At 35.2% G+C, this 14,842-nt stretch overlaps 1 long non-coding RNA gene across 1 annotated transcript; it reads left to right on the top strand.

The window, feature by feature from the left end:
* Nucleotides 1–2,234: 2,234 nt before the first annotated feature.
* Nucleotides 2,235–3,071, top strand: LOC145640943 (uncharacterized). Its single transcript, XR_014115024.1, has 2 exons — nucleotides 2,235–2,543; nucleotides 2,867–3,071. It is a non-coding gene; the product is annotated as an uncharacterized LOC145640943 (long non-coding RNA).
* Nucleotides 3,072–14,842: the final 11,771 nt, after the last annotated feature.

Raw genomic sequence — 14,842 nt, 5'->3', positions numbered from 1 at the left:
GTCATGGAGTCACATTCGCCCGTATTGGCCTCTACTCGATTCTTATATTGAAAAACATTCCTGTGATCTCAAAAGCATACAAACAATAATTCAATTCGCTCCAAACTATTATTTAACTAAATTGGTTCAAAATTAATGCACACATAATTCTAAAAATTTGGTGATCACTTCAATTAATAACAAGATTAAAAAGGATCCTAAACCGGTTGTCCAAATTATCTTTTTAGGCGTGATTTTCAATTACATATTCCCTTTAACATGCAATATGGTGATCAATAAAAATAATAGAACAAATATTAATATTAAAACCAATTTAATCAGGTTTCTTACAACAAAAAATTATTAGAATAATAATAATAATAATAAAAGAGCATGAACCTTACTTTGAATCTGTTTGTTTGCAACTACAAAATAATAAACGAGTTAGTAACTTCAAGGAAATAATAAAACAACAACTAAATTAAATTAAATAAAATAAGGTTGATTTTGGGGCCAAACCCTCAAACAATTCTACCTTTCACGCCTTGGCTTAAGGACAAAACCTCGAGTAAAATATGGACTCCTTTGAGTGCTTGAAGAAGGAATTTTGAAGTGAAAAGGGTAGGCTAGTGTTTAGGTTAATAGCATAGAAGAGAGAAAATCAAAATAATAAAATTCTGGTTGCCCCGTACATCAGAAATGAGAGGGTATTTATAAGGATAATGTGCTGAGGGAGCACACGGAACCCTAAAATGATGAAAACCCTAAAAAAGTATCCCGTGACACGGTCAGACTGTACCGTGACACGGTCAGACTGTACCGTCAGAAGGTACACTTCCCCGTGACACGGTACAGTTTTGGAGTGACGCGGGAAATTTTCTGAAAACGGAATGAAAAACGCGTTAAGGGCTTACGCGGAAAGGACACGGAACGTCCCGTATCACAGCAGACCTCCCGTGTCACGGGAAGTCCCACTGTCAGACGGGAAGGGTTCCCGTGACACGGTGGCAGTCTGCCGTGACGCGGGAACTTCTAGTCCATTTTTCCGTCTAAATTCATTTTTTAATCCTAATTTTTTTCGGCTTTTAAGTGCCGATTGATAATTTCGAGCTTTTTTCTGACTTTTATTATTCGGGCTAAAATAGTAAAATAATTAAATAAAAATAAATAAAATGTTTGGGCCAATAAATAATAATAAAATAAAAAGGTTTGGGCTTAAAATTAATTAATAAGTTTGGGCTAAAATTAAAACTATGCTTTTACCAAACATCAAGACTAATCCATGGACCTTTCAAAAGTATGAATTTAATAAAATACGATTTTGTAAGCACTCTCGGGATTAAATACTAAACCCGACCAATAGTGGCGGTGAAAGATTATTTATCATCGGGTTTGGTTTTGTGGAGACATTTTTAGGTGTCTACACCCGGCCAAAGAGGCTGGCGCCCGGAGGCGCGCCCGGCCGGGCGAGGGAAGCAAGGCTGGCGCCCGAAGTCGCGCCCGGCTGGGCGCGAGAAATGTACCTGATGGAGAAAAGGCGCGCCCGATCGGGCGCGTGTTATTATTAAGAGACGATTAGCGTCGTTTAAATTTGTTTTAGTTTAGGATTCTTGCTTAGTATAAATACTTCTCTGTTAAGCGAGTTTAGTACCTTGTTTTACTCTCTCTTAATTCTTTCTTAGATTTTCTTTCTCTACTTAGCTTTTAGATTAGTTTCTCTCTCTAATACTTTGTTCTCAACTTTATTCTTAATTCCTGATTTATTTGGTAACGATTTCTCTTCTCTTAGTCTTAGTTATTTATTTTATTCCTTTGATCATGTTCTGTTTTATTACTTTGATTTGTTTAGATTTAATTATGTGTGAGTAGTTTTATTTCTAGGGTTTGTGGGGATCCATAAATAATATGAAGGAGTCATTACACCAAAAACTAGATTAGAGATCGCAAAGTATAGAACGGTTACCAAAGGTAGGTGTTCTACGGAAGAATATAGAACGTGTTTATATAAGAGATGTTCTGTATATTAATACATATGGAACAGTTAACATAGTTAACCGTTTTCTATTTAATTTTACTCAAATATTAAAAAAAAAAATTATTATAGATGATATAGAACGGTCATCTAGACAACCATTTTGTATTGTATTAATTAATTGTTTTTTTTTAAATTAGGAGGGAAAAAATTAAGGAGTAATACTTTACCCAAATTCATTTTCACTTTCACATTCACGTTGAATACCTTTAAAAAAAAAATAAAGTACTGTATTGTTAACCCTAGCACGACTGCTACTCCATCCTCTTTCTTTACTCCACTTTTCAACCGCCGCTCTATTCTTTCACTCTCATCCCTCCCATAGATTTTCGTTTCTCTTCTCCTTAGATCCAGTTTAGAGTTTCTTCCTCCATTAATTTGACCCTAACTGATTGGTCATTTATAAGGAGAGAAGCTATAACCTTAGAGATGCTTGACAACGACGAGCCACGATTTATAATTATAAGCTTTTCCTTTTGAATAATTTCAAAGCTATATCAACAAAACGAAGTCAATAAGATCCAATTTCAAGGTAAATCATTCCTCTTTTATTTCGTTTAATTTAGTTTCAATTTAGTTTTCTAGTCTTGTTATTATCGATATATCCCAATTCTTATGATGGCGATTTTTATTGTTTGATTTTCCTTGATTCTTAATTAGATCTTAATTTTGATGCTATTTTGAAAATATATTCCTCACAAACTTAGAGTTATAAATTTTGCTTTGATTTATTTTTTTTCATTGTCTGTTGTTCGATTTGGATGAATTTTTTAATAGTCTAGGAGATTTGTTTAATTGCAGGACATGCATGTCTTGTGAATTCGGAATTTACATGTTAATTTCATGTTAATGCAGATTATTCATAAAGAAGATCAAGTGTTCCATCCAAGTAAATTATTTGTTGTCAGTGGATCAGCATCATTGAAAGAAAAAGAGATCCTTGTAGCAAAATTTTTTTATTTGATATCTTGTTATTCCTTTTTCATTTGCAATTGAGTTGTATGAAAATATTATCAATTTTAATAATAAGTTTTGAGTAATTTGGTGGCTGGTATTTTCATTTGACTTCTACGTATTTACTTTGAGTAAGTTTTTCAATTTGCAATTAGCTACCTAATATATCTCGCAAATGATTTTTTTTTTAAATTTTTTTTTAATAAAAAAATGAGGAATAGAGAACTGTTGGCATACCAAACCGTTCTCTTTGGTATAGCAAAACAAGACGGTTAAGTAATTACCGTTGTTTTTTCCGTCATTATTTTCTAATTTTAGGCAGGGAATAAAGGACGGTGATCATACACAACCATTCTCTATAATTGAGTATACAAAACGCCTATTCGAACCGTTCTTTATACTTTATACATCGCTTAGCAGTAGAACGGTCTTAAGATGTTCTATAAAGCCTATTTAAACCGTTCTCTAAACATATTTTTGTAGTAGTGGGTAATTTATTGTTGTTGATTATCAATGCTAGATTAATTTCCTATTGATTGATTTAATGCTCTGTGACTAGATTTGCGCAGATCTTTTATGCATGAGTTTAACAATTTGATTCGAGATTCGACAGATGAGAATTGATGTTTAGGTCTAGTTTCAATAGGCAGGTTAATTTATAAATGGTTAAGTCGAGATTCGAGAGATGAGATTTAATACCGGTAAATTAATTGTGTGATTGTAATACGTATCGAAAGCCCTTTATGATCTGATTAATGTATGCATTGATGATTGATTATTATGTTTTACCCTGGAATATTATTTATTGGTGAACCTATGCCCTAGGCCTTTTATTCATTGTTTTCTCCTTGTTCTTAATCTCCGTAGTTTAGTTTTATATCCAAATTTACATATTGGTTACTTTATAATTTAGATTACTTTAATTAATTAGGAATAGAAAGACTCCTTTCTCTGTGGATTCGAACCTGCTTCCCTATCTACATTAGTTAGAAGATTTAGAAATTACTTTTCATTAAGGGGATACGACTTTACCATGTCATGATGGTGCCACAACTTGGGCTGCAACACCGAGCGACATCTCTGTCTTCTGGCGCGGCACTGTAGTGTGCGGCGACAGTCCTGTTGCTTTGGCGACAGTTCAGTATTTTACTCGAGTCATCACGACGAGTCTAATTAAATAGTTTGCTAATCAGGTTGATTATTTTGTTAATAACCGTACACAAGAGTCGAAGCATGTCACTTGCACTCACAAATAAACCACGCACTAATATGTATATACACTTTGACCATGTCTAGAGAGTCTTGTATGCGCGTGTTTTCCGTCATTTTTAGGGGGCCGGGTAAGTCGGATATTAATCCTCCAATTAAATTACTTGTTTAAACCCTATACTTGATTCCAAAAAATATACACCCTATTTTTGCTTTTTTCTTTTTCTTTATAAACCCGTCAATTCAAAGTCAATTCGAGTCAAGTCATTAAATAAAAATGGTTTAATTTATAGCGCGTAGTTAAGAAAGGAAGGGCGTTTGATCAGAGACAACCTTTTTGTTCAAGTAAAACTTTTTGACAAACTAATCGCTCAAAAAAGAAAAGCCAAGAAGATAATGGCGATTCAAGAAGAAGTTAACGAGCTCAAGAAGCAAATGGCTGGTGTTACCGAACTGTTAAAGACCTTAGCCCTCCAAGTTAATGACCCTGTGAAGCAACAAAAAATGGATCTTATGCAAGAAAGCTTGAGCAAGCTATCTAGTGATTACAAGTTCCAGGGCATTAGTTCACAAGGGGTCTCGATGGACAAGGAGCTTCTTTCGCAGAAGTTCAATGCCAACGACATCCCAAAATTCAAGGCAACTGATAACCCTTATTTTCATTTAAGAGCTTTTGAAACAATAATGAGTGTTAAGGGTATCGATAAAAAAGTATTTCCTTCTCTATTATCCTTATCTCTAGAAACCATTTGCCAACAATGGTTCTTCTCCCTTGACAAAGAGAAAACCTCAACTTGGGAATCAATAGTAAACGCTTTCATTGATAGTTATAAGTGCAATATTCAAGTTGAAACTGATCATAGGGAACTTGAAATACTCAAGTAAAAAGAGAATGAAGGTTTCACTTCTTTATTCAATAAATGGAGAAAAACCTCTGCTAGGATGATTGAAGTACAAAGTGAAAAAGAATCTTTGAGGTTGTTTATCAAAAACCTCCAAGAAAAGTACTCCAAGCATTTAAAATATCAAAACAATTTACACACCTCCAAGGCCGTCTATGATATTGGGATTTACATTGAAGACAACCTTGCTAAACAAAAAGCTGCTAACAATAACTCCAACAGTGGTTGGAAAGGCAAAAAGAACGACAATCCTTCTTCTTCCAAAACCACCCACTCAAATAATGTTAGCACCTTTAATTTGAGTGAAGTCCATGCTATGAACAACAAAGGACAAAAGAAACCATTTAGGAGGAACTTTACTCCTATTGGTATGAGTTATGACACCGCATTTGATCGATTGAATGCAAAAGGTCTTATAACTCCTATCGGACCATTTGGGGACCCACCAGTTGAAAAAAGGAAAGCTAATTGGAACCCAAATGCACACTGCAAATATTACCAAGGTAGGGGCCATCTCAATGAGAATTGTTGGAAGCTTAAGGAAGCTATCCAAGATTTAATTGATAACAACAAACTACCATTGCCTCCTGCCACTAAGAAGCCAAGCATCAACAATGCACCTCTCTCCGATTCCTTAGCCATCATTGATCAGGAAAACGATGTTGATCCCTCATCTCTCATCAAACCTGTTGAAGAAATTCATGCTATCAAAGAAGAGGAGGAAATCTTTTTAGATTCCATGAATGATTTTCCAAAACCAGCAACCAAGGAAGATGTGCGAATGCTTATATGGTCCATGTGGGAGGGAATAGACTTACTACGTGAGGATATTGAATTTTCAAAGAAACAAGGGGAGGAACTTCAGAAAAGGTAAGATAAAGTTCCACCCATGAAGTAAAAAACATTCCCTTTACAAGTAATTGACACACCCAAGAAAAGTAATAAACTTTATACTCCAATTAGGACTACCTATGCTAAAATGTTTAAAATGCTCTCCGAGAGTGGTTATGTCAAACCTCTCGAACTGAGATCATTTAAATCTCTAAAGAGGACAGACAGGTTCTAGTGTCCATACCATCAATCAGGAGGACATACCGTTGAAAACTGTTTTAAATTCAAAGATTTAATTCAGAAGATGATTGATGATAAAAAGCTAGTTCAAATCCTACAAGAAGAAGACATAAGCATTAACGGGGTTTGGGATAGCGATGAAGAAGACGTCTACCTAAAAGACATGGAAAAACCTCCACTTTCAGTGTCATATTCAATGGGTGATTTTTGGAATGAAGAGGATTCACCTATAGACGTCCTCACAAGATCCGGGAGAACGCAACCTCCCATCTCTACACAACCTATTCCAGCTATGCAGCAAGTTCCCATACCTATCATAAAGGACAATGACATTGTCAAGCAATTCAAAAAGACCAAGGTCGAGATGAATGTATGGAAACTTCTAGCTACTTCTCGAGAACATAGGTTGGCAGTAATGAATTCCTTGGATAAGATAGGGATAGATTCCAACACCCCTCATGAAGGGTTGGCTAACTTTCTTACGAGTGATCTCCCTAGTCTTATCAACTTGATCTCCAGAATGTGACAAGCATTACAAGGCACTAAACCTCACAGTAGTCTGCAAGAGAATGAACGTCCCAATGACTCTTGTAGACAATGGATCAGCAATTAATGTATGTCCACTCAGAACTGAGAGGATGTTAGGCATAAGGGATGAAGACTTAACCCCTTCAACACAAGGAATAAGAGCCTACGGCAACACTCATCGCCAAGCTGGGAAAATTACTATGAATGTAACGGCGGGAGCATTAGAACATGTCACTACCTTCCAAGTGGTACATATTGAAGCTTCATTCAATTTATTGTTGGGACGCCCTTGGCTTCATGACCTCAAGGCCGTCCCATCATCTCTTCACCAACAGGTAAAAGCCATAGTTGGAGGAGTCCCCCTCACAATTGATGCTTCACCCATGAGGATTAAAGTTGTTGAAACCCTATCATTAATGTGGAGCACGATGAAGATGATGAAGACTTGTGAGACTTTAATGAAGAGGTCTCTTTAATCGAGGAGGATGAAAGGACCCCTCTCTGCCACGACCCCCTCTCCAATATGATAGTAAATGCTATTCTCAAAAGAAAAGGGCACTTTCCTAGAATGACTTGGTTTCGAACCGACTCGGGAAGATCTTAAGCGAGCCCAGGAAAGGTCTAAGGCGCGTAGGAACGCTCGCATCCAAAAGAAAGCAATCCCAATGGTTGAGTATCCTCTTACCGTCAATGGACAATTCATAAGAGAAGGAGAGGACTATCCTTGCTATGAATTTCCCAAACCCTTTGTTGTAAATGGCATAAGGCAACCGGGGTTCAAAATCTTTCTGGATTACTACTTTCTAGATGAGATCCCAACTCCTATTCACAAGGGGAAAGCACCCCCATGCTTTGACTTTAATGTTATGGGATTACTATTTGGGCGAGAAAAAGATAAGCCGAAATATAAAGAGGATAACTCCTTACTCATCCAAACGGTCCTACAAAGAGAGAACTTTGACCCTTCAAAGCTCATCACTCCGATCCAACGGAGAGATTAGTACAAGGATGGCGCAAGACAGTCAAGATGATTACTCTAAGGGGAAGGAAAATCTCAATAACAACAGGAAAAGGACCGATGTTTGAAGAGTCGTATGAGTCAGAGTTAGAATCAGAGTTTTTTTTCCTGTAGAGTCTTCCAAGTCTTTAGCTGTAGCACCCCCTGTTTCTTCTATTTCTACTCCTAGGATAGTTAATAATCAAGTCCCTTAGGACATCTCCCTTTTCGATGTAATGATTTCAGAGTTCAATAATATGTCTTCTTCAGCTTAACACTAGGTGAAAAAAGGGCTTTGGCAGCGGTTCAAACCCGGTCTAAGGCACCGGTTTGAACCGCTGCCTATGTGGGGGGTGCCAAAAACCCTGTTTTTAGCACCGGTTCAAAACCGGTGCCTTAGGGTCAAATAGGCACTGGTTAACCGGTGCCATATGCTCAATTAGGCATCGGTTAACCGGTGCCTTTAACTGCTCTCCCGCCATTTATTTTTTGGTGGTAATGCTATTTTAGGCACCGGTTGGTGCCTAACCGGTGCCTATTCAACAAATATTTTTTTTTTTTTTTTTTTTTTTTTTTCCAATTTTCGTGCAATAATATTCTTAAAAAAAAAACCTGTTTCCCGCAATAATAATAACTTGTAATTCCAGCAATTATATTAAATATAATAATTAATAATATTATTATTATAATAACTAATAATAATAATATTATTAATTATTATAATAAGATACAAAAATAATATTAAAAACAAGAATTCAATTATATATATAGATATAAATATTCACAAATGCAATACAAAAAAAAAGTTGCTTACATATACAAATAATAGTAAGTAAATATATAATGAATAATAAGTTATATAGTTCAAAAGTTAACATGAATAATTTACAATTACAATGTCATAATTTACATGTTGAAGGTGATAAAAGACGCCAACATGTCACAAACTTCATTAAGCTCCTTGATTGTCAACGGACCATCCTTTTGGACCTTGCAAAACTTGAAATACAAAAACATTATGTTAAAATTATTAATTAGGCAAAACAACATGTATTTTATCAAATATTACCTATATGACTTCTATGTAGCCCATTTCCTACATTACTTATCAAATGAACTATTTCTTTCTCATAACATGTCAATGTTGGGTAGTTGTATGTGTGTAAGCCCTAAATGTGTATAGGAGAGCATTTTATTAAGGTTTATGACGCTTTTTACTCAAAATGGCCCGAATATGGCCTATATGACTTTACTTTGCCCATTTCCTACATTTATTATTAAATGAACTTTATTTATCTCATAACATGTCAATATTATCTAGTTATAGGTGTATAAGGAAAGAAATCACATCAAAATAGCATATTAACACAAAATGGCCCTAATATGGCTCATATGACTTATATTCAGCCCATTTTCTACCTTTCTTGTCAAATGGCCTTTTTGTTTCTCATAACATGTCATTGTTGGGTAATATTAGGTGTCTAAGGCTAGAAAATAACATCAATATAGCATTTCAATAAGTTTAACAACACATTTTACTCAACATGACCCAAATAGGGCCTATATGACTTCTATGTAGCCCATTTCCTACATTACTTATCAAATGAACTATTTCTTTCTCATAACATGTTAATGTTGGGTAGTTTTATGTGTCTAAGCCCTAAAATTGAATCAAAATAGCATTTTATTAAGGTTTATGACACTTTTTACTCAAAATGGCCCGAATATGGCCTATATGACTTTACTTTGCCCATTTCCTACATTTATTATTAAATGAACTTTATTTATCTCATAACATGTCAATATTATCTAGTTATAAGTGTATAAGGAAAGAAATCACATCAAAAGAGCATATTAACACAAAATGGACCAAATATGGCCCATATGACTTCTTTTCAGCCCATTTTCTACCTTTCTTTTCAAATAACCTTTTTATTTCTCATAACATGTCAATGTTGGGTAATATTAGGTTTCTAAGGCTAGAAATCACATCAATATATCATTTTAATAAGTTTAAGAATGCATTTTACTCAACATGGCCCAAATATGGCCTATATGACTTCTATGTAGCCTATTTCCTACATTACTTATCAAATGAAATATTTCTTTCTCATAACATGTCAATGTTGGGTAGTTATATGTGTGTAAGCCCTAAAGTTGTATAGGAGAGCATTTTATTAAGGTTTATGACGCTTTTTACTCAAAATGGCCCGAATATGGCATATATGACTTTACTTTTCCCATTTCCTACATACATTTCTTAATAAATGAACTTTATTTATCTCATAACATGTCAATATTATCTAGTTATAGGTGTATAAGTAAAGAAATCACATCAAAAGAGCATATTAACACAAAATGGCCTAAATATGGCCCATATGACTTCTATTCAGCCAATTTTCTACCTTTCTTGTGAAATGGCCTTTTTGTTTGTCGGAACATGCCATTGTTGGGTAATATTAGGTGTCTAAGGCTAGAAATCACATCAAGCTGTTGAATGTCCGTAAAATGAGTCACAATGTCAAGCATGAATCTCATCACATACAAAGCACAATCAAGTCCATTATCTTGTTGTGCGCACTAGCATATGACAAACAAATCACATCAATGAAACATGCAAAGGAAATGAGCAAATATTTACTAACATAGATTTTCAAGATAATCACAATATCATGTAAATTACCAACGGTGACTTCCATGTTGGACCCTTTGGAGCACGAAAATGTAGCTTCTTTATAACACTGTAGTAAAAAAAAAGTACATTCAAATTTGATTAGTCGTATGATTACTAAATTAGTTATTATTAGCAATAATCATCACTAGGTTGCTATATATATTTACTTTTGCAATATAGACTTCACGAGCCACTTCTCCGATGATCGAGCTGAATCAAGGTGATAAATTGTGTTAGTGGAATTACAAATCACCATGAGGCTCCAATGCTCCCTACATAAGTTCAAAATAGACAAGCAAATTATTATTTAGGAGTCAACATATAATGAGGCCAAATCGATTGAATTTGACATGGTTAGACTTACTTTCTATAACATGGGGTGAATATGAACTTGACTCCCGCACGCTCTGATTCCCTAATACTCTGTTCAACATAGTACAACACATCATGAGGGTTGCCTATGATTCTGGTAGTGGATAACTGCTCGGGGCATAACCACCCAACTTTACAAGGAGAATCAGTGTCAGTTAAGTGCTCCTGTAGTGCTTTGTGTGCATGAACATTGAATAATTAATGAGATGTAGGATAATCACCATCAATGTGAATAACTTGAAAAAAGTATAGATTATGTGGGCATTGAAGTACCTCATGAATGTTTGAATGCGGGAAATGTTAAGCTTTGCACCACGTAGAAATTCCTTCACATCTTCTTTGCTGATCCATGCAACTGCATCCTCATCATAGTGGAACATTGCCTTAGGAAGTGAAACTTCCATGGGATCGACCAAAATGACAAGCACGGTTGTGAAGAAAGGTCATGCCAGCAGAGAGCGATTGAAGAACAATGTCTTCAACAAGTGGAGTAGGTGGCATGGGTGAACCTTTCGAAGAGTGCAACTTCGACGCTTGTTCACTCTTGGACCGTTGTTCACTTAGCTTCTTCTTAGGTTTATCAATTATTTTAGGCTTCTCCACCCTCTTTCTCTTTGAAGTTTTGCTTCCATGCGAAACCTGAAATAGTTTGAGAAAGAATAAGTTTATAAGTTGAGAAATGAAGAAAATGGCTTTATTTTTATGAAATGCGCCAAAAAACTTAGAACTTTGCTTCTTTTATGCAATTTCAACACACAATCACTTATACATATTTAATTATGATATGGTTTGAGAATGCATAAGTTTATTAGTTGATAAATGAAGAAAATAGGCAAGTGAGTAGCCATTTCGGCTCAAATGACCTTTATTTTGATGAATTGGACCCAAAACTTTAGAACTTGGCGATTTTTATGTAATTTGAAATGACAACCACTTATAAATATGTCATTATGAGTTGTTTTGAGATACAAGGAGTCTATAAGTTGAGAAATGAAGAAAATAGGCAATTTTGGGCCGGTTTTTGGCACTAGTTTGGCTTGAACCGGTGCCATTAGGGGGTTGCCTTTTTGTATTTTTATACTAGTGTAACTAACAATGAAAATGACAAATAAATTATTAAAGCAATGGAAACACATGAAAAGAAAACACCGATAATTGAGGAAACTGAGATACTTGATATCTCAAATGATTCAACCATTAAAAGAGAAGTTAAAATCTGATTAACACTTAATGAACAAGAAAGAACCGATTTAATTAATCTACTTAAAGAAATTATTGATGTATTTTCTTGGTCATATGAAGATATGTCAGGCATTAATAGAGAAATAGCTCAACACACTATACAACTAGTTCCAGGAATGAAACCTGTAAAACAGAAGTTGCGTCGAATGAAACCCGACGTAGCTCTTAAAATAAAAGAAGAAGTTAAAAAGCATATAACTGGAGGTTTTATCAGGGTATCCAAATACCCCGAATGGGTAGCCAATGTTGTCCTAGTTCTAAATAAGGATTGAAGGTTAAGAATGTGTGTCGACTATCGAGATTTAAATAAGGCAAGTCCAAAGGACGACTTCCCTTTGCCACACATCGATATTTTGGTAGATAATACAGCAAATCATGCACTTCTCTCGTTTATGGATGGATACGCGGAATATAATCAAATTCTCATGGCAGAAGAAGACATGGAGAAAACAACATTCATAACACCATGGGGTACTTACTGTTACACGGTAATGCAATTCGGTTTGACAAACGCGGGTGCTACTTACCAACGAGCAGCGACTGCCCTACTCCATGACATGATGCACAAAGAAGTTGAAGTATATGTAGACGACATGATTGTGAAGTCAAAAGATTTCCCAGGACATCAAGTAGCCCTACGAAAATTCTTTGAAAGGCTAAGAAAATACAACATGAGGTTGAATCCATCAAAGTTTAACTTTGGAGTCACCTCAGGCAAGCTCTTGGGGTATGTCATAGGCTCTAGAGGAATAGAGATAGAGAACCAAGATCAAGGCAATCATGTCAATGCCACCTCCTAAAACTGAGAAACAAATTAGAGGGTTTGCAATATATAAGTAGGTTCATATCGAAATTAATAGATATGTGAACCAATATTCAAGAAACTCAAAAAGAATGTGCCAGTAAAACCAAAATTAATAACGATTCTTCACATTGGTTTTACTTTGATTTTTCTTCATTTGTTAGACATATTTGTATATAAAGACTATTATCTATTATCACTGTATTATTTTTGTATTTATTTTTCATTTTTATGTGCATATATGTGTGTGCAAAAAATTGTGATTAATTTTGCGCAAAATTTTTTATCATTTTTATTACTAATGGAGGGTATCAAACTTTCTCTCCCAAAAAGAAAAAATGAAAAATAAATTGTACTTGAAACAAACCTAAATAATTAAGTCTGAATAAATCCAAAAAGAAAATAGAAGGAAAATATATGAAATTAATATGTATGAATTTTTGTAGAGGGGTAAAATCCTAAAGTCATTGTACGAATTCAAATGATAGCCTAAAAAACGCGGTTTGTATAGCACGTTGAGGAAACGCTGCAGGGCCATGTGTTGCCACGCGTTTTCCGCTGTCTCCAGGCGACAGACTCGTGGTTTTGCGCTGCAGTGCGCTGATCTGAGTCCTTTCCGGAGTAAAACTGCATTGATTTTCTGCATAAATAGCCCCCTAATCTGCCGAATTTTTGTATAATTCCAACAGATTAATCATAATCTTAGTTTCTCAACAAATAATCATGTCTTTACTTACTAAGAGTTTTAGCAATTTCACTCGTAAATGGTGTCGGCCTTTAACTGCTAAAGAGAGAAAAGAACTTGAATTTTCTCACATGGGAGGTATTTATGGTGTTAAGGGGGTAGATCTTGATATAGATTTTATTCAAATCGCCTTAGTATATTGGGACACAGATACTCATTGTTTTAGACTAGGGTGTGATGAAGTTAGCCCTTTATCGGAAGAATTTGGTGCCATCTTAGGCTTCTCTTCATTAGATCTTGCGGTAATCCCTAGAATAAATGAATGTTATTATAAAGATTTCGAGCGCTTCTTTAACTTAAGAGACAGAGATCTAACAAATATTGTAGATGGTAGTGTAGTTAATTTAAAAGAATTTGCACGCCATTACTTTGATAGGCCTTATTGTAAATCTTTCATGTTTATAGAAGAAGGGCTTTTCTCTTTTGTATGCTTAACCAATATCTCCTCACTAGTGGTAAAACTAATGAGGATCAAGAAATTATATTAACTTTTTTGGAGCAAATTGAATTTTGAAGGAATCCAATGCCATTAATTGTTGGAGAGACTATGCTTATTCTTGATGAATTGAAGAGAAATCCAAAAGCACTTTTTCGGTGCTCTCCAACTTTATTACAGGTAGAAAAATAATATTTTTAATTACAGAAATCAAAAACATATTTTTGTATAGTAATATTAATTTATTTGCATTGAATTTTTTGTAGATATGGCTATTGGAGAGATTAGAACTAATTAGTCCTCCAAACAATGTTGTAAAATATACTCCAAATTGCTTTGTGAGGTGAAAGAAACGCTTCTCTAACATGGGGCGCCATGAGTGGAATACAGTCTTTGCCTCTTGCAACACTGCTATCAAGTGGGTCATCCCTTGGTGGAAAATAGAAGAGATGGTTGGTGTCAACAAGCAACCTTTCTGCCGTCTTCCAAGCTTAACCAAGATGACTTTTTATTATCCTTGCACGGTAAAAAGACAGTACGACCTACTTCAAACAATTCCTTCTAGGGATCTTCGTCGTCCCTATGAATTCCCTATTTCGCAAGAAGTAGAGAAATTTGACTCATATTGGAGTGCTAAGCTTTTATGGAAAGTGATTACCCAAAAGGTTCCTCATATCAAATAGGAATCAATTACGCAAAGTTCTATAAAAGTCAAAATAAATAAATAACACAGGTACAACTACGGCGCTGGAGGACGCAGATGATGAGGAATGTTCATCGTATCAAAGAACTGCGTAGAACGAGGAGTATGCTCCCCACTAGCTCCAGTCTCTCCAGGAGGAGGGAAACTCAACTCAGGACCCATCCACCCAAGGTCGCCCTGGTGATGAATCAGCAGA

Source organism: Chenopodium album, chromosome 7 (genome assembly GCF_948465745.1).
Source record: "Chenopodium album chromosome 7, dcCheAlbu1.1, whole genome shotgun sequence".
NCBI lineage: Eukaryota > Viridiplantae > Streptophyta > Magnoliopsida > Caryophyllales > Amaranthaceae > Chenopodium > Chenopodium album.
This window is presented reverse-complemented; position numbering and strand designations above follow the sequence as displayed.